The sequence below is a fragment of the Chiloscyllium plagiosum genome, unplaced genomic scaffold (assembly GCF_037043375.1).
Source record: "Chiloscyllium plagiosum isolate Xiang-an unplaced genomic scaffold, Cpla_swu_hap1 HiC_scaffold_49, whole genome shotgun sequence".
Classification (NCBI taxonomy): Eukaryota; Metazoa; Chordata; class Chondrichthyes; order Orectolobiformes; family Hemiscylliidae; genus Chiloscyllium; species Chiloscyllium plagiosum.
Genome location: NW_028270187.1, coordinates 10877744 through 10899058, shown reverse-complemented (window position 1 = coordinate 10899058; position 21315 = coordinate 10877744). Strand labels below are relative to the sequence as shown.

The window sequence follows — 21315 nt, the reverse complement described above, 5'->3', positions numbered from 1 at the left end:
AGTGCTTTTTTTTTCGCCAGCACCCATGGTGTGTGTGTATACGTGTGAGACACAGTGAAAGACACAAAGTGCATGAATCTTTATTCAAATTCCACCACCAGGAAGATAGGAAAACAGCCGGGTGGCCAGTGACAAACACTGCCCTTCACATCAAAGGACAGTGAGGAAAGATTTTATTCTGTCTCTCTCTGCCCCACTTGCAAGGGTTAATAAGAATTCATTATAATTAGCAGCATCCTTCCATTAATTACAAATATTTTGATAGTACTGAGTTCCCTTTCAGGGTCAGAGTGAAACACACTCATTAATTTCATAAGGGAATGGCTGTGAATGTTATCACTTGGTGTCCTGTTCACACAGATTCACTGATGCTTAGGCAAATGTTCTTAATTGCCTTACAGCATCCTGTTATCATTTGGTGAGCCCAGATGTCCCTATCTTTGGCATTCCCTGAGATCCTTGAAGAGAAAATGAGGTCTGCAGATGCTGGAGATCAGAGATGGAAATGTGTTGCTGGAGAAGCGCAGCAGGTCAGGCAGCATCCTGAACAGGAGAATCGACGTTTCGGGCATTAGCCCTTCTTCAGGAATGAGGAAAGTTTGTCCAGCAGGCTAAGATAAAAGGTAGGGAGGAGGGACTTGGGGGAGGGGCGTCGGAAATGTGATAGGTGGAAAAAGGTCCAGGTGAGGGTGATAGGACAGATTGGGGTGGGGGCGGAGAGGTCGGGAAGAAGATTGCAGGTTAGGGAGGCGGTGCTGAATTTGGTGGATTTGACTGAGACAGGCTGGGGGGAGGGGAAATGAGGAAACTGGTGAAATCCGAGTTCATCCCTTGTGGTTGGAGGGTTCCTAGCCGGAAGATGAGGCGTTCTTCCTCCAACCGTCGTTTCGCTGTGGTCTGACGATGGAGGCAATCCCCCCTTTTTCTGAGCCTTCCTGCCTGTCTAATTTCTAGTGCAGTAAATGTGTTCTATAATTCAGCATTATATTTTAGTCTAAATGCTTAAAGACAGGTTTTAAGGCTATAGACTTTCTCATTCCCTTGTTTTGTCATTTCATGACAACTACTTGGCTTAAACAAGTATACTTAGTCCATTCAGTCAATTTGTATTCTTAATAAGTCAAGTGCCTCCTCTGGCAAGTCATCATCCGGAGGAACAGAATCTGAAAAATACTGGATTTCAGCATGGAAGTTCGGGCACGGAGGTAGAGGGGGAGACATGGGTCGATTACTCAGATTCCTCTTTGGCTTAGGTGAAAAGCAATGTACAGTCCATTTCATGCATAAGTGGACGGCAATGAATATTCCTAGGATGAGACCAAGGATTATCAGTACATCTCACACGGGATCCATCCATACAGCGACCATAGCCAGCAAGTAATACTCCATCCACATGAATCGGATGACTGTGGGGCAGGTACGTTCCCTGCATCATGACCCATTTTGTTGATAACATCTGTATCGTCCAAAATGTCTTTCAAGAAATCAACGATGTGGGTGCAACATTGCGGGCCAAGGACTGAACAAGCGTCTCCTTCTTTAGCAAGGAGAAAATCTAGCACTAGTCGATTGAGAAGCATCATCATCTGAGTCTCCTGTAACTCTTTGTTCGCTAGTTTCAAAGCATGGGTGGTCGAGTTGGCAAGTGTTTTGATATCATACGCAAGGTCACTTATCTGATCTAGGGCCATCTCAATATCCCAGCCAGGAATAAGGCCTCCCAGCAACCTGGATCACCAGGTTTGTTGATGGAAGAAGTTGTGTAAGTCCCTTTTTTTTTCCTCTACTTGTGGTTTCATACTGATTCACCTGCTGGTGGGTGTTCCATTCATGGGTCAGGGTGTTTAGCTTGAATAAAGAAACTATTAGTAACAGGAGGAGGATTGGGAGTGCATAGTATTTTTGGTCTTTCTTCATCTTTCCAGCTTGTCTTGATAATTACTGTAGCGACTGAATCCAGGAAACATGTAAAGATATTTCTGTCAGTGGCAGTAGGTTGGATAGGATAGGATTCCATCAAGAAGGTATAAGTGGTCAGTCTCATGGCAGTAGGTGCCTTAGCATTTGGTGATTTATGTACTATGTGCTCAATACTGTAATCTGTATGGTTCATTTTGAAAAGGGAACAGACGAGCATCTCAAGGTAGCAATTTTCAGTTGACGGAATGGACGAGGTTATGGAATTGTGCCATCTCACAATGACTGGCATAGAAGTGTTGCAAGGATGACAATAGGGTCGAGAGTGATGTTTGGATATGCAATGGGAGTAGTTTAAATGAGTTTCAGCTGGACAGCTGCATTAAAAGCTTCCAATGGTATTAGTACAGCTATCATACATACAGTCACATTGGAGTTTTAGCTGGTCTGAGTTATCACAGAGGGGTTGGTTACATTTGGGCACATGTACTTAGGTTGAGCTTTCATCGGATGCCTGTATCAGTACTAACACTAGAACTGTGACGGGGGCTACAAGCTTGCAATGGCCTTTGTAGACCCATGTTGAGCATCCTTCTACCTTTACTGCAGTTTCAGTTGTTAGAAGAACTTGATAAGGACTTTTCCAGGGGGTCCCAATTTTCCACAATTAAAGTCTTTCAATAGTATGTAGTCACCAGGGTTAATGTCTTTAAACATTGGAGCTCTTTCTTCCTTCCCTGGTATCTAATAGGCTTATTTGACCTGTTGATGATAAGACTGCAATGCCTTGGTTAGTTTATTCAGGTACCTGTGCATCTATTCTGCCATGAAAGCACATCAACAATGTGTTGGGCAGTTAATGGTGCAGACCAGGGAGTCCTCAGGGGCTTTCCATATATTAGTTCAGCTGCCGAGAATCCTGTCTTTTTCTGTGTCATGGATCTCATATTAAAAAGGGTGATTGGAAGTACTTGCAGCCAATTAAGGCCTGCTTCTTCTACCAATTTGCTTCGCTGACCTTTTCGGGTACCATTGGCTCTTTCTACAATTCCTGCTGCTTGGGGATGGTTGGCACAATGGAATTTTGATTCATTTTCAAGCTCTTACATAGTTCCTTGTTTAGCTACACAGAGAAATGGGGGCCATTATCAGAAGAGACCGTTACTAGTATTCCAAATCTGGGTATGATTTCCCTTAACAGAATTTTACAAATAGTTGTTGTTATGCAGTACAGGGATAAGCTTCAATCCATTACTAAATACATCGATTATCACTAAGCAATACTTATAACTGTGGCATCTAGGTAACTATAAAGTCTAACTGGATAGTATCAAAAGGTGCACTTGGCAAGGGAGTTTCACTTGGTGGACACTTTATTCCTTTCCCGGGATTATACTTTTGTTGAATTAGGCAATTTGCAGCTACTTGTTTTGCTTTTTCTTTCAGGTGGGAATTCCACCAAGTTTGGAGAATTCTGTCTACCATTCCCTCCACACCTACGTGCATATGCGTATGAACATAATCAACTAGAATAGGCAAAAGCAGGTCGGGCAGATGTCTGTCTTACCGGCATAACCAAAAGCTTGTTATAACTACTTACATAACAACCATGGTTCATCCATCTTTGTCTTTCCTCATCAGAGACGTCCCCCGATGGGTCCGTATTTGCTCTCGGTCAGGCATGGTCGGGTGTCAGAAGAGGAAATAGGAGAGTCTCTCTTTGGTTTCCTATTCGTCATTTGAGTAACCATGTCTTTTTGCTCAAGAGCTGCTTTCTTAGCAGCTGCTGTCAGCAGAATTGTTGCCTTTAGTGACATCAGATGTATCAGAGGAGTGAGCAGAACATTTGATACTTGCCAATTGAGGGCGAAATTGAATAGCAATGAGGAGATTAGCATCACAGGCATTGAGTGTCAGGATTCCTGATGAGCTAAGGAAGCCGCACTGCTGCCAAAGTTGAACAAAATTATGGGCACATCTAAAGGCATAATGGGAATCAGATATTAGCTGACTTTCTTTTAGCAAGTATACAGACATGGGTGAGAGCAAGGAGTTCAGTTTGCTGGGCAGAACAGGGTGGGTGGACAGAATAAGTTTCTCGTGTCTGAGAAAAAGTGACAATCGATATCCTGACATGCATTTGCCCTCTGGAGAGATAGAAGAAGAACCATCGACATAAAGTAAGATCTGGGTTAACTAGAGCCTGATCAGTAAGATCAGGATGTGGTTTAGTAACAAATTAATTTATGAGAACACAATCATGGGGAGGATCAAGCAATTCAAGATGTTCGTCCTGTACGAATGTAACAGGGTTAATGTGAGAGCAGTATTGAAGGAGAGAAGCGGATTCTGAGTGGAGGACGTTTAGAGGTAATTCAACAAAAGTATAATCCCGGGAAAGGAATAAAGTGTCCACCAAGTGAAACTCCCTTGCCAAGTGCACCTTTTGATACTATCCAGTTAGACTTTATAGTTACCTAGATGCCACAGTTATAAGTATTGCAGGATGGGAGGTACAGACGTCTACATTTTGATGCAAAGTTATATTAGAGGCAGCCAATCCCACAGCATGGATGGTTGGGAGAATCTGGGTGCAGTTTTAAAGTAATCATGTAGAAGTCATGTGTACTTTCATCTTGAATTATTTAAATATGGTGCCAGTAGAATGCCACAGGCTGTGTGTAAATACTAGTTAGGGGGCAGAGTTATAATTGTCAACTTTATCGTGGCCTAATCCTTCCAAGTGGAATTTTAAATTTTGAATTTGACTTGCACTTCTGGTTGTTTTAAAGTTGAACTGAAATACCTTATTTTTGAAAAACTAGCAATGTTTGGTTCTTTCAGCAGTGCATCATTTTCTTTTCCTGTCTGGTTAAAGAGTACAAACTGATTTTAAAAGCAGCAGTTAGATTGATCAAAATCAGTGATCTTAAGTTCACTCATCTGTGCAATTGTAACACTCCTAACACACTATGACAAATGATTAGTTGGGGGAAGGGCATGGGTCTCAGCAGATTGGTCCTCAGAGTAGGGAGGGGGGGTTCAGGTGACTTTGTTTTATGAAGCTTGTTCGCCTTGACCGTACTGTGGGTGATTTTTGAGGAGGTCGGCTGATGGGAGGAGAGACATAAAATATTTCCTTCTCCAAATCAGAATCCCACTCCTTATCCACAGATGGATCAGGATTCTTTATGGCTCTTTGGGAGAGGGGAGGATGGGGTATAAGGAACAGTCTCTGTCATTCATCTGGTCCTGCATGGCTGCAGCCTGTTATTATTCTTATTTCCTTTTCATTGGGGCTCCTGACATTTCAGCTTAGATTCTAAATCTTTGCTTTCCTTTTTTGCTAGCCAATTCCAATTCTGCTTCTAAGTCATATGCTTCGAATTTGCATTTTAGTTCTGTCCAATCTAATTCAGACCCTTCCTCAGTTAATGGACTAACTCCCTTTTTAATACAGTTTTGTCTTCATGATGATTGCATTGATTTTTCCCAAACTACCTTTTTCCACACTCATATGGCTTCTTCCTGCTCACTTCCCTTTTTTCCCCAAATCCCTTGTTCAATTTTAATGAATAGAGTTAAATCATGTGTGCCTCCTCGAGGCAATCCTTATTTTGTTGAGCAGCTGCAGCCGATTTTTCCCTTAATTGTTTCTCATAATTAGGGTACAGACTTATTATTTCCGTTAGGGGATGTTTGTCTTTCATCTTATCTGGAGTTCACAGAACTACTGATCGACAGGGGCACCAACCCCAGTCACGACAGGGCACAGACACAAAACACAAACATTCACTCACCAACAAATAAATGTGCATCTAAAGTGAATCTCAAAGGGTTAAACTTTCTTCAAGCTGCAGAGAGTTAGCATTAAGTCTCTGTGTGCCTGTCTTGCTTTCTCTCTCTCTCTGTCTCTCTGGGCGGCATGGTGGCACAGTGATTAGCACTGCTGCCTCACAGTGCCAGAGACCTGGGTTCAGGCGACTGTCTGTGTGGAGTTTGCACATTCTCCCATTGTCTGCGTGGGTTTGCTCCGGGTGCTCCGGTTTCCTCCCACAGTCTAAAAATGTGCACGTTAGGTGAATTGGCCATGGTAAATTGCCTATAGTGTTAGGTGAAGGGGTAAATGTAGGGGAATGGGTCTGGGTGGGTTGTGCTTCGGTGAAAATGATGCACTGCTGGAAGAACCAAACGTTGTTAGTTTTTCAAACAAAAGGTATTTCAGTGATAGAGGAGGCCCAGGACCTACATGTGTGGGAGGGGAGTTAAAGTGTACAGCCTCATGACAATGGGGTTGCTGGGTGCGGGTATCCCAGAGATATTCTCTGAAATGATCCGCAAGTTGCCAACCTTGCTAGCCAGTCTCCCATGAGGAACCTTATCGAATCCCTCATTGAAGTCCATATAGATCACGTCCACTGCTCTTCCCTCATCAATCCTCCTTGTTAATTCTTCAAAAAACTCAATCAAATTCGTGAGACATGATTTCCCATGCATAAAGTGATGCTGACTATCTGGAATCAGTCATTGCCTTTCCAAATACATGCAAATCCTGTCCCTTGGGATTCCCTCCAACTTACCCATCATAGTCAGGCTCACCGATCCTGGTCTTTTCCTTACCACATTCCTTGAACAGTACCACCACGGTAGCTAACTTCCAGTCTTCCAACACCTCACCTGTGCCTATCAATAATGGAAATATCTCAGCAAGGGGCCCGAGCAATCACTTCTCGAGCTTCTCACAGGGTTCTAAGGTACACCTGATCACGTCCTGATGATTTATCTACTTTTGTGCATTTCAAGACATCCAGCACCACCTCCTCTCTAATATGGACATTTTTCAAATGTCACCGTCTATTTCCCCACATTTTTGAAATTCCATGCCCTTCTCCAAAGTAAGCACTGATGCAAAATATTTGTTTATTATCTCCCCCATCTCCTGCAGTTCCAAACATAGGCTGCCTTGCTATTCTTTGAGGGGCCCTATTCTCTCCCTAGTTACCTTTTTGTCCTTAATGTATTTATAAAAACCCTTCAGATACTCCTTCACCCTATTTATCAAAGCTATATCCTGTCCCCTTTTTGCCTTCCTGATTTCCCTCTTAAGTATATACTCCTACTAACTTTATACTCGAGGGATTCACTCAATCTCTTCTGTCTACCCCTGTCGTATGCTTCTGTCTTTTTTTTTGAACAAAAATCTCAATTTTTCTAGTCACCCAGCATTTCTTTTACCTACCAGCCTTTACTTTCACCTGGACAGAAATATACTGTCTCTGGACTCTCGTTATCTAATTTTTGAAGGCTTCACATTTTCCTGCCATTGCTTGACCTGCAAACATCTGTCACCAATCAGCTTTTGAAAGTTCTAGTCTAATACCGTCAAAATTAGCCTTGCTCCAATTTAGAGCTTCAACTTTTAGGTTCGAGAGTTTGGGGCTGGAAAAGCACGGCAGGTCAGGCAGCATCCGAGAAGCAGGAAAATCAATGTTTCCAGCAAAAGCCCTTCATCGATTTTCCTGCTCCTCGGGTGCTGCCTGACATGCTATGCTTTTCCAGCACCACACTCTCGACTCTAATCTCCAGCATCTACAGTACTCAAACCCTTAAACTATGGCAGTCTCAGTCTATGTTTGGAAAGTTACAATTCCCTACCGTAACACCCCATTATTCTTACAAATACCTGAAAACTCCTTACAAATTTGTTTCTCAATTTCCGGCTGACTATTTGGTGGTCTATAATACAATCACAACAAGGTGATCATCCCTTTTTTATTTCTCAGTTCCACCCAAATAACGTCCCTGGTTGTATTCTTCCCCAAGTGCAGCAGTAATACCATGCCTCATCAAAAACATCACTCCCAATCCTCTCTTGCCCCCTTTTCTATCCTTGCTATAGCATTTATATCCTGGAGGGTAAGATCCCACTCCTGTTCATCTCTGAGCTACATTTCTGTAATTGCTATGATATCCCAGTACCATGTCTCTAACCATGACTTGAGGACATCTGCCTTCCTTGTTAGGCCTCTTGCATTGAAGTAAATGCAGTTTAATTTTTCAGTCCGACCTTGTTCTCTGCTTTGTTCCTTCCTGCCCTGACTGTTTTACTTGTTCCCTTTCCCAACTGTACCACTCTCAGATTGATTTCTGTCTTCACTATTTCCCACATTATTAGTTAAAAACCCTCTTGAGCAGCTCGAGCAAATCTCCCTGCCAGAATATTGGTCCCCTTTCAATTCAGGTGCAATCCATCCTTCCTGTACAAGTCACTTCTACCCCAGAAGATTTCCAAAGATCCAAAGATGTCAACCCTTCTCCCATGCACCAGTTCCTAAGCCACACATTCATCTGCTCTATCCTCCTATTCCTATACTCACTAGCTCACAGCACGAGGAGTCATCCAGATAAGACTACCTTCAAGAGCCACCTTTTTTAAATTACTGCCTAACTTTCTATATTTTCCCTTCAGAATCACGTCCTTTTCCCTTCCTCTGCCATTGGTTCCAATGTATACAATGACGTCCTCTGGTCACTCTACCCTTTGAGAACATTCTGCACCATCTCGGAGACATCCTTGATCCTGGCACAGGGAGGTGACACACCATTCTTATTTTTTGCTGCTGACCACAGAAACTTGTTTGTGCCTCTGACTGGAGAGTCCCCATCAAAATTGATCACTTGGATCCCAACATAACCCTCATTGCATGAGAACTGGCTGTTCCTGCTCCCTGAGAGCCCATCACCCCCTACATTTTCCAAACAGCATACATGTTTGAAATGGGGGTAACCACAGAAGACTCCTGCACTACCTGCCTACCCCTCCTACCTTTCCTGGAGCTAACCCATCTCCCTGACTGTTTGCGGTTTTTCTCCCTTCTGATAACTGCCATCCGTCACAACCCCTACTCTGTGTTTGGCTAGTTAAAATCCATAACCATAACCACCCATTGTTCTTACCGATAACTGAAATCTCCTTACAAATTTGTTTCTCAATTTCCGATTGACTATTCAGTGATCTGTAATAGAATCGCAATAAGGTGATTATCTCTTTATTTCTCATTTCCACCCAAATAACTTTCCTGCATGTATTCCTTATTGTAATATTCCTCTTGTAAATTCCTCATTCCTCCATCTGATCCATGTGATCCAGTAGGATTCACAACCAAACAAACATACTGCAGACATAATCAACAGTAACATCGAAACTCTCCCTAAACTCCCACATCTGACAGGAAGAGCATATTACACCACGAAAGGCCATATTTCCTCGACAATCTACAGAACCAGACAATAGCACCATTGTTTTGCTATTAAAACAAGTGCTCCAGGCTAACCTCGTACTTACAGTTTACATTTTTTACATTTAATCAAGGGACAGATTTCAATAAAACACATAACCAAGAAAGAACCCACTCAAACACTAGTCCAGACATACAGCAAGGTTACATGTTAAAAACTATGCACTTATCTGTTCCTGTGCTGCGAGCTCTCCCGCACAGGTTCCTCCAAAGGTAGCTGTGAATTTTGCTGTTTGTTAATTTTTCCTACACTCACTCTGATGTCCTGTAACAGCTGATTCACTGCTTTGTCAGTTAGCAGTGTAGGTTTCTTTCTCTCTCCTTTTGTTTTGGACTCCTGTACCCTGGGGCAAAGATCTTGGCTATTCACCCTATCCCTGCCCCTTATACACTTCTGTAAAGTCACCCCTCAGCCTCCGATGCTCCAGAGAAAACAGCCCCAACCTGTTCGGTCTCTCCCAAAACCTCAAACCCTCCAAGTCTGAGAACAGCCGCGTATATTTTTTCCAATCCCTTTCAAAGTTTCATAACATCTTTCCTATATCAGGGAGACCAGAACTGATTGGTTAGGCCACTTTTGGAATACTGCAATGTCCTGCATGGCTGCAACATGACTTCCCAACACCTATACTCAATGCTCTGACCAATAAAGGAAAGCATACCAAACACCTTCACTATCCTATCTACTGGCCTCTGCACTTGCAAGAAACTATAAACCTGCACCCAAAGGTCTCTTTGCATCAGCTCGCATTTATTTAAATTATCCATCTGCTAAGCCTCAGACCATCAGTACATCCAATCAATTCTAATTTATATCAAATTTTCTTTGCTTTCTCATTTGGATAGAAGTGTACATACATCTAGGCGGATAGACTGGGACTTTTTTCACTGGATCATAGGAGATTGAGAGGTGACCTTGTAGAGGACAATAAAATCATGAGGGGTATAGATGAGGAAAACGGCAAGTGTCTTTTCCCTAGGCTAGGGGTTTCATGATTAGGGAGCAAATGTTGAAGGTGAAAGGAGAAAGATTTTTTCAAAACAACGAGGATCACTTTTTTTTTAAAGAAAGCAGTTTCTATGTGGAATGAATATCCAGAGGAAGTGGTGGATACGGGTACTGTGACAACGTTTAAAAGACATTTGCATAAGTTCATGAATCAGAAAGGTTCAGAGGGATATGGGCCAAATACTAGCAACTGGGACTAGTTTAATTTTAGAACATAGTAAGCATGGACGAGATGAACTGCTGGGACTGTTTCTGGGTTGTATGACTCTAACTGTTCTGTACTGGTCATAAAACTATTTTCTTGCCTTTCCCCAGAACCATCCACTTCTTTGTTGCTCAAAAATCAGATGAACTCAGCCTTGAATATATTCAATGACCCCCTAACTGCAGGAAGACATCCCCACTTCTGAACTCCATTCCTCTTGCCAATCTCATTGCTTGCTGCACCTACCTGACAACTGACATTGACTGGTGTAGAAGGACACAGAGGCGCCTTTGTACGTCCACATGTCATTCCTGACGAAAGGCTCAAGCCCGATCCATCACTTCTCCTACTCCTTAGATTTTGCCTGTCCTACTGCGCTTTTCCAGCGCCAAACTTTCTGACTCTGATCACCAGCATCTGCAGTCCTCACTTTCTCCACATCCCAATATATCACCATTTAAACCTTACACCTCTTTTCTGCTTTTTTTTGCAGCAAAGGTTATAACTTCATACTGTGGTCCTGCATTTGCCATGTGTTTGCCAATTGAGACCCAGACCTGGACGACTTTTCCAGAGTCTGTACCCTCCCTGGATTCACTCCCTTTCCTTTCAGTTCCTGCAAGTCAACAATTGAATCCCAGAATGAAACAAAGAATTGGAAAACTGGGTGAGAAAAGAGACTGCTGTACACACAGATGTTGGCCAGAGTAAGTTGCAGTCTGGGGTGAAGCTCAATCTTCATTCAGAGAGAGGAGCAGCAACTTCCAAAGCTCATGGTCCAATGGCCGCATTCAGACAAAAGGAGGGTTGTGACTGGCAGGAGGACCACACACCTTCCGGTTGTCCAGGGCTCCCTCATTGGTCCATTAAAAAATGTCGCAGGCCATTTCCGCGGTGAGCAAGGAGCATGCACATTATTTTGCTGACACCGGTGAACATTCACAGTGCTTGCTGACTCTGAGGAGCATGCACTGTATGCAATGTGAAGATGCTGGTGCTACTGACAAATTTAAAGTGTCTAAATGCCAATTGTTTAGAAAAAGGGCTGCAGTCACAATTTTCTTTCCCTACCATGGCTCGATATTTTATTTCATTCTGTTTACATTTTGTCTGGGGGCTCAACCTTTGTATGTGTTTTCCCCAGGGTAGAATGCTGTCCAAATCTAGAGGGGCATAGCTTTACGGTGAGAGCGTGAAGATTTAAAAGGGAGCTGAGGGGTAACCTTTTCATGCAAAGGGTGGTGTGCGAATAGAATAAGCTGCCAGAGGAACTGGTAGAGGCTGCTACAATGATAACATTTAAAAGGCATCTGGATGGGTATATGAATAGGAAGGGTTTAGTGCGATATGGGCCAAATGCTGGCAAATAGGTCACTATATTAATTTAGGATATCTTGTTGGTGTGGATCAAAAGGTTTGTTTGCATGCCTCACAACTCTATGGCCCGATTTCTACATAGTCGGAACCAATTGCACAAGACTTTGAATAGACCATTCACCCCTTACAGCCTGTCCTCAGCCGTGGCCTAACTGCGCATATTTCAAGCAATTTTTTCGAAGAATTCTGAAGCTTTTTTAAAAAAAGTGAACATGCTTTCAGTCTTTTATGATGTTGCTAAAGATATCATTTTAGCTATTCTCAATTTTAAAGGCCAGCCATTTCTCATGCACTCATATCTCCCAGATCGAGTCATCACCATCCATTCTCCCTGTGTTCTTGAAAAGGGCTTGATACAGTGATCAAAGAGGACTTGAAGCATGAGAAAGGATGGGGGTGGGAAGGGTGAGAGAATAGATGGGTGCAGAGGGTGGGGGGAGACAGAGAAAATGGACAGAGGGATAGAAGGTGGGGCTGAATAGAGACTGGGGACAACAGTGTGGGGGAAAGAAAAAGATTGGGGGGAATGCAGGGAGAGAGAAGGGGAGCAGAGGGTTGGAGTGAGAGAGAGAGAGTGGGGGGATGCAGAGAGTGTGGGAGAGAGAGAGAGAGAATGGGGGTTGTGTTGAGGGGGTGGAGGAGAGTGGGAGTGGAGAGAATGGGGGGGGGGCAGAGGGTGGAGGGAGAGACAGCACAAATCCCATCTTCACCAGGACTGATGTCAAGTGTCCTACGAACTGTAACCCATTCTTCCCACAGCAGACAAGCTTCTGAACAACATCCAACCTAGACCCACCCACTTACCCTGCAGTTCCCCATTGCTAATACATCCTAACCGGCACATGTCTGAACTATAAATTTTTGAATTGTGGGAGGGAACCTGAGCATCCAGAGGTTACTCACACAAACACAAGGTGGAGAACGTGCCATAGTCCACAGACAGTTCCGTGAGGGTGGAATCGAACCCAGTTCCTTGGGGTCATGAGGCAGTGGTACTAACTGCTGAGCCATGCCACCCAGAGCTTTCAGATTCTGCTTTGTCTTTGTAGCTTCTAACTTCTCGTGAGCCTACAGCAGAGGATCTCTCCTCCCGACATTGTTGCATCATCTCCAATGCAACCTCCCTTTCATACCTCTCCAGCCCTGATCACATCTGTTCCTGAATCTTCCTACTAGACAGACACCGATGCCATCTGGTATCCTGCTGCTAGTTGCAGAGAACAGACAATGCCTGTCATTATTCTGTCCGTTACCACCACCACCCACTCCCCAGCATTGTCCTTAATGTCACCACCCACTACCCAGCCAGTTCACTCCTCTGGCCTGCAGCCCTCTCTCAGATCTCCTTTACCTGTCCACTGACCCAATTAGAAGGCTATCTGGAGGGGAAAAACCAACTCCCGGAATAAAGTGTCCAGTTAACTTTACCCATTTTCTTCCCAACATGTCTGCAGCCTGGCTATCAGCTCCATCTCTCTGAGCCGAAGGTCCTCCAACATGTGTTTGCCCTAGAATACAGCATCCAGATCCTCCCAGCAAATTGAAAGACAAGTCCCACCCAGCCTTCTCCAATGTGTGTTGTAACTGCTTAATTGTTTCTAGTGGCTGAGCAGAGGCTGATAGCCAGGTTCGGTACCCATGAGGATAGCCACAACCGGGATCTTGGGTTTATATCCACTGTATTGTACACTCACACACAAGCACATATACACACACTCATGCAGACAGACATTCTCTCTCATACACTTGCTCTCTCCCAGATACACAGACATACTCTCCCCACATGCACCTACCCTTGCAAAGGCTTATATTCCATCACACATTTTATCAAGCATGCACACACTCTCACATATACACACACATGTGCACATGCAAACTGCCTCTGATGGATGCACAAATACATACAAGTCTTTGGAGTGACTTTTCATTTGCGAAATTACATTTGCAGATACATTCTATTGTGCAATGTTTGAGCAAAATCTGCAGGCAGTCAATCCATATAACATTTTATAAATTCCTACTTTGGAAATTAGAACCAGTCTCACTCAAGATTGGGATATAGAGAAACTCTAACCTCACAACCTTCATGCATTTTCTGAGCTGAGATGTTATGTCAAGAATATTACTTGAAGGAAGCTCGAAGATTAACATATTAAATGAACCAAAATTTGCAACCCATTCTAAAAGATGAAAGACTTAACAGCATTCTAGGTTTGTAAATTATATGGTATCAGTTGCATGACACTAATCTTTCACTATAAATTTGTTTCTTGTGATCCTCCTCCACAGCTACCTGATGAAGGAGCAGTGATCTGAGAGCTAGTGCTTCCAAATAAACCTGTTGGAATATAACCTGGTGTTGTGTGATTAACTTTGTCCACCACAGTCCAACACGGTCTCTTCCGCATAATTTCCAGTGATCACAGCTCACACCTCCCCCGGTGCTGCCAGTAAACCTTACAATGCCAATGAAGCAATGGGATACCTGCACTCCTGAAAAAAATCAGAATTTCTGATGATACTAACTATTCATTCACCGCTTCTTCTGATACATGACAGCAGAAACTTATTGCTGGAGGCTGAAAGATGAGCAGCTTTGAAACAAAAGCCTGTTAGATTGCATAGATTTCAAGGTCCGAGTACGATGGCAAGTTCAAGTAACCTTTGTTGCGACCTAGCTTTGCTACTGCTTCAGATCTTCGCAGTAAAAAGGTGTACAAAATATAGCTTTTTTATAAACTGCTCAAGGTCAAAGCGCATACACTACCCACCCACGGTCTCAGACGGTGAGTGGGCTGTCCCCAGTGTGGACCTGCTCATTCATCCGCAGGCATCAATTAATCCCTTCCAGCACTCGGGCAAGTGAATGGCTTCTCTCCCGTGTGGACTCACTGGTGTGTCTGCAAGTTCCTGACATGACTGAATGCCTTCCTGCATTCGGGACAAGTGAATGGCCAATCCCTGGTGTGGACCTGCTGGTGCGACTGCAGGTTACCCAACTGCCTGAATCCCTTTCCGCACTCTGAGCAGGTGAAAGGCTTCTCTTGTGTGTGGACCCGCTGGTGGGTCAGCACTGTAGATGACTCTGTGAACCCCCTCCTGCACAGGGGCACGTGAACGGCTTTTCTCCCATGTGAACCAGCTGGTGCCTCTGCAGCTGTCCCATCTGACTGAATCTCTTCCTGCACACTGAGCAGATGGAAGGCTTCTCCCCAGTGTGGACCCGCTGGTGGATCAGGAGTTTAGAGACTCCGTGAACCCCCTCCCACATACTGGCACATGAACGGTTTCTCTCCCGTGTGGACCCGCTGGTAGGTCCATAGGCTGGAAGAATCAATGAATCCCTTCCCGCACAGAGAGTAGGTGAATGGCCTCTCCCCTGTGTGGACCCGCTTGTGGATCAGCAGTGCAGATGAATAAGCGAACCCTTTCCCACACACCAAGCACGTGAATGGCCTCTCTCCGGTGTGGACCCGCTGGTGAGTCTGCAGGTTGGAAGAATTCACAAACCCTTCCCGCACTGAGAGCGGGTGAATGGCCTCTCCCTGGTGTGGACCCTGTTATGGATCAGTAGTGCAGATGATTGAGCAAATGCCTTCCCACACATGGGGCAAGTGAACAGCTTCTCTCCTGTGTGGACCCGCTGGTGCTTCTGCAGATGACCCATCTGACTGAATGCCTGCCCACACACGGAGCAAGTGAATGGTCTCTCCCCAGTGTAAATGCGTCTGTGGGTTTCCAGCACTGATGGGGACGGGAATCCTTTCCCACAGTCCCCACATTTCCACAGTTTCCTCATTGGGGGCGCTTTCCTTGTGTCGCTCTGCGTTTGAAATTACAAACAGAATGTGTACACAGTTTCTCCCCACAGTGAGTGGTGTCAGTTTGATCCCCTAAGCTGAGTAAACGGTTTGAAGCACATTTTACAGACAGCGCACTGAATCTCCCTCACTCGGATGTCTCCGTATTCTTCCTGCCATACCAGTGTCCAAAACCTGTCAAGCAGACAAAAGCAAACATTTCCTCTCGATTTGAATAGCTGCTGATATTCAAGTCCCAATGAATCAAGTGGTTCTGTCACAAGTTGATGTATCATGTGCTTTCAGATTTCTTTCTGCATGTCTTCCTGCAAAAATAAATTCATAAAATGATTGATCACTGTCAGTACAGTTGAATACACTTAACATAGGTGGCAATTCTGCTAGATTGCCAGATGCCTGCTGATCACATGTTATCCAGGACATAAACCTGAAAATCCTTATGTAGCCAGATATGTAGGAAAACGTCATTTAGGTGACTAGGACCTGGAACAACCTGCCTACAAAGGTGATGGAGATGAAACTGAACCAAGGATACGAAAATGAAAGGTCAAGGCTACTTGAGAAAAGAAAGCCAGTACATTTGCTGTCCTATTAAATTAAAAAGACAATAAGTAATACAGGACGTAACTCCATTCGAGGGTCAAAAATAATTGCGAAATAGCTTTGACAGTAAGTGGGGTCTCCAGTAATTTATGCTCTTCTACCTCCACTTCACGACAACCAGGCACAGAAGTGTGTGCTTGTGTGTGCAGTGTTAGATGTGAAAATCATTCTTTGAGATAGAACATTGATGCAGGAAGTATGTTTCAATATGAACAACTAACAAGGGGTTTGTGTAATCTAGAGGGAGACTGAGGGGCATTTCATGGACAGATGTGATGACGTCCTTGAGAATATTAAAACAAAGACGTTGCCAGACCCAATAGCAATATCGATGAGATTAAAGATCGAACAACACCAAGCTGCAGTCCAACACGTTTATTTGAAGATTACAAGCTTTCGGAGCTGAGCTCCATCCTCAGGGTTGGAGGAGGGACAAGCGCTCCAAAAGCTTGCAATTAGGAATAAATCTGTTGGACCGTATTCGAGCACAGTTTGATTTTTGACCTTGTCTGCACCAGTCAAACTCCAGCATCTCTATAATACAGATCAGTGCACAGTGTGACAGATGAGATTTAAGTGTCAGTTCAGAGACGAGCCGTGGAGTATCGACTCAGAATTTCTTCTGCAGGTTTGATGCTGGGAGAGTCAAGAGCAGATTAGTGGTATCATTGAGGCTGTAGTTCATAGCTCAAGGTTCAAGTAGCAGATGGGATGATGCAGTGAAGTATATTCTGGAGGGGATGGCTGTTACAATTAGGAATGGTCAGGGTATTTTGTCAGGAATCAGCTCATGGCCAAAGAAATCACCACAGTTGTGATTCGTCTGTCTCAGCATCAGATATTGGCCAGGAGCAGAGCAAGGAAATGGAGATTGTAATCAGAACAAAAGGCAGTGATCATGCTAACGATATTTAAATTACAAGGGCAGTGGTACAGCTAAAACTGTGTAGGTCAGCAGGACACTGTCAGAAGCAGAGCGACAGATCAAATGAATATATTCACTCTTGCAGTTAGTAGGGGTTTGTAGACTGAATATCTAGATTCAGAGTCACTGCAGGAACAATGATGGCAAGGAATGCAGAGTAAAAGGAATGAACACTAATATAATACATTTTTATACAAATACTTATTGAACAGTAAGACTTATCAGCAACACCAAGGATAGCCAGGATACAGTTGTAAAAATATTAAGCAATCAAAGGTAGAAAATCGATCAACAATAATAATGACACCTAATAATATGCAGAAATCCCTCAAATATAATTGGATTAACTCCGCCCATTGTTGTAACATTCCAGTCTAATGTTATTAGATTCTGATCTCTCCTCCCTCTCTCTCTCTGGAGCTGTTGATCCCAATTAGTGCTGTTGGTGATGTTCCCACACATATTATGGGATAATTCATTGAATGGAGCCAACTTATCATTAAAAGATGGAAACCCTTCCACTGGGGTAAAACAAAATCCACGGAGATTGACATCAATGATAGTCGCTGAACAGGTTCAGTAAATCCCTTCCTTGCATCACTTATCATATCAAAATGAAAGGTAGCATTTACTCTGTCTGGATGGAATGTGTGAGGGTTGCTGAGAGATGGTGCATAAATCTTCCAATCCGTTTCATCTTGCCTCCTTCCGTGATGGAGTAGCTCCAGAACACTGCAGGAGTTTATATTCCACTCTGTTTGTAAAAGGAGACAGGGATAAAATGACAGACAGCTGCATGCAACATCTCACCGAGAAATTTCTGGACACCATAAATAAGGGTAAAAATACGTATTACTTTATCAGGAATTTCTGATGAAAAGCTTATGCCCGAAACGTCGAATTTCCTGCTCCTCAGATGATGTCTGATCTGCTGTGCTTTTCCAGTGGCACACGTTCCGACTTCTCGAAAAAAAACTCGGTCAAGTTAGTGAGATACAACTCCATGTTGGCTGTCGCTAATCAGTCGTTGACTTTACAAATACATGTAAATCCTGTGCCTCAAATAACTTGCCCACCACAGACATCAAGTTCACCAGGATATAGTACCCACAATTTTCCTTACCACCTTTCATAAATTCTTTAATTAGTGGCTGCATGTTATCCAACCTCCAGTTTTCTGGGATCTCACCTGTGAGTATCGCTCATACAAATATCTCAGCAAGGGTCTCAGCAATAATTTCTCTAGCTTCCCACAGAGTTCTAGAATACACTTGATAGTTCACCGGGGATTCATCCAACTTTATACATTTTAAGACCTCCAGCATCTCTCCTCTCTAATACAGACATTTTTCAAGATGTCATTATTTATTTACCAAGTTCTCAAGCTTCCATATCCTCTTCCCAGTAAACACTGATGCAAAATCCTTGCTTAGTATTTTCCCCATGTCCTGTGGTTTTGCACATCGGCAACATTACTGATCTTGAAAGGAGCCTATTCTCTCCCGAGCTATTCTTTTGTCCTCAATGTATATGCAGAATTCTTTTGGTTTCTCCATAACTCTATTTGCCAAAGCTACGTCATGTCCCATTTTTGGCCTCCCGATTTTCCTCATAAGTGCACTCCAACTGTCATTAGATTCTTCTACAGTTTCACTTTCAATCTGGAATTAAGAGTCTAATGATGATTATGATTCAATTTTCGAATTCAGAAAACCCATCTGGTTCACTAATCTTCTGTGAAGAAGCAAGCTGCCACCCTTACCAGGACTGATTCTGGGTGTGACTCCGGATTCAAAGCAATCCGACTCACCCTTAACTGGCTTCTGGGCTGTTAGGGATGGGCAATGAAGGCTGGTCTAGCCAGCGACACCATCATCCCGTGAATGGATATTGAAGAAAAAACTCGATTCCTACTCTCTCACTGACACATGCTTTCCCCTTATCTGTGACCGGAACCTGAATTTATCTAATCATCCAGCATTCCTAACATCAATTAACATTACCTTTCACCCTAACAGGAACATGCTATGTCTTGGCACTTGACATTTTATTTTTTGAAGGCTTTGCACTTCTCAGCTGGCCCCATATCTGCGAATATTTGTCCCAATCGATTTGTGAAAGTTTTTGATCAATATCATCAAAATTAACCCTCCTCCATGAATGACATCAAGTTAGTCTGAAGATGAAGCAAGTGATTTGGAAAGTAAATGGAATGATGTTGTTTCTTGCAAAGGGTATCGTGTATGATCTTCGGGATGATTTTCTGTATCCATACATGGCGTTGCTGAGACCAAATCTGATGTATTGTATGTGGTTGTAATTCCATGAAGTGAAAAAAAAAGCACTATTGCTTTCGAAACTTTTCAAAGATGTTTATGTTTACTCATTTGTGGGTTGAATATGTTATGCTCTGATAGATTAACAGTTTAGCCCTGAGAATGAGAGATGTCCTCATTGACCATAGAAGATTTTGTCGACAATATAACTGGGGACTACCTGATAGATATTTTACCTCTATTGGAGAATAAAACTGGGGAAGTCATTAAAGGATGAGACACAATCGTTAAAACAGATACTGCAAAAATATATATTTTTTTATTTTAAAATTGTGCAGGTACATATAAATGTACTTTAAAATCAAGTGGGGTCATTAGCTATGAAAGAAATAGCTCCGGGTATGACAGCAGCAATGATGTACTTACATGGAGCAGGGGATGTGATAGAATAATACATACTGGACAATGTTAATGTGACCTTACACGGTGCAGTTTGGCTTCAGATAACATTGAGTGATTCGACTGAAGAGGGAGACAATGTAATACTCCCGAGAAGGGACAGCCTATTGTTCCCTCTCTGTTTCCTTCTTCCTCCTCACAGCAATATGTGTGAGATGAAAAACCCTAAATCGGTTTGACCACTCGTAGAGGGTTCCTGACGAGGATTCATTGGAATCTCCCCACTGCCGAAAGCAGAGCGAATTCAGGTGATTCTAATTGTTTCAGGAAGAAATCCCATCACCAGCAGCTGATAAGAAAAGACTAACTGGATAAGCAGAATAGTGTTTGATGCAATCTTTCAATTTTCCTTGGTCATAATCTCAATTAATATTTGGTCGTACTTTTTAAAATCAATGCTCTGCAGAGACTTTGTTTTTCAGTTTGTCATCAAATGTGTGCATGTGTCAGTATTTTTAGAAAGAGAAGCATTGGTGTACATATTTCCAATTTCCAAACTGTTTGTCATTCTTCTTTCTATCACAATTTGAGTAACTTTGTTTTGGCCATAAATTTGTTAATTTTAACAGATTAAAAAAACCTACCTGAGTTGTTCATAACATTGACCGTGACCAGTCTGAGGTCCATGTTATTGGTCTTATCACCAAACTGGTTCAATTAAACATTTGCTATGACCAGTGGAGAAGTGCAACGAGGAAAGAAAGTTATGACCCGAACTATAGACTGGTGATCCTGACATAAGTAATGGGTAAGCTGTTGGAGAGGATTTGAAAGGATTGGTTTACATGTATTTGCAAATGCAAGGACTGATTAGGCATCATCAACACGGCTTTGTACATGGGAAATCATGTCTCACTATCTTGATTGCGTTTTTTTAAGAGGTGACAAAAAAACTGACGAAGGCAGTGAGGCAGACGTTGTCCAAATAGACTTCAGCAAGGCGTCCAACAAGATTCCGGATAGCAGGCAAGTTAGACAGGTTAGGTCATCAATGTATCCAAGCTGAGCTAGCCAATTGACTACAAAATTGGATTGAAGCTAGAAGTCAGATTGTGAGGCTAGAGGATTGCATTTCAGACTGAAGGCCTGTTACCAGTGGTGTGCCACAAGGATCAGTGCTGACCTTACTGATTTTCCTCATATTCACATCCAAATGATTCATATATATGTGCCTGTAGGTTTGCAGATGACATCAACATTTGTGATGCAGTGCAGAAAATTATCTCAGAGTACAAGGGACCTTCATCAGATGGGCCAATGGGCTGAGGAGCGGCAGATGAAATTTAGTTTTGATAAAAATGTAGTATTGCATTTTGTTAAAGTAAAGCAATGCAAAACTTATGCAATGAATGGGAAAGGGCAGGCTTGGAACTGCTATTTATCAAAGGGGTGCAGGGCTGTAGTTACTTGAAAGTGGAATCGCAG

General features: G+C 43.1%; 1 protein-coding gene across 7 annotated transcripts in view; it reads right to left on the bottom strand.

Annotated features, from left to right (window-relative positions):
* LOC122544532 (histone H1.01-like) overlaps window positions 1-21315 on the bottom strand; it is a 179340-nt gene that overhangs the window by 76230 nt on the left and 81795 nt on the right. For 4 of the 7 annotated variants that reach the window (XR_015755270.1, XR_015755271.1, XR_015755269.1 and 1 more), the window contains 2 exons: window positions 17788-17909; window positions 13715-15932 (listed from right to left, as the gene is read on the bottom strand). The exons of the other annotated variants lie outside the window; for them this stretch is intronic. The gene's annotated coding sequence lies outside the window, so the exon portion shown is untranslated. Of the gene's footprint in view, window positions 1-13714; window positions 15933-17787; window positions 17910-21315 lie in introns of those variants that run through there. 7 annotated transcript variants of the gene reach the window in all.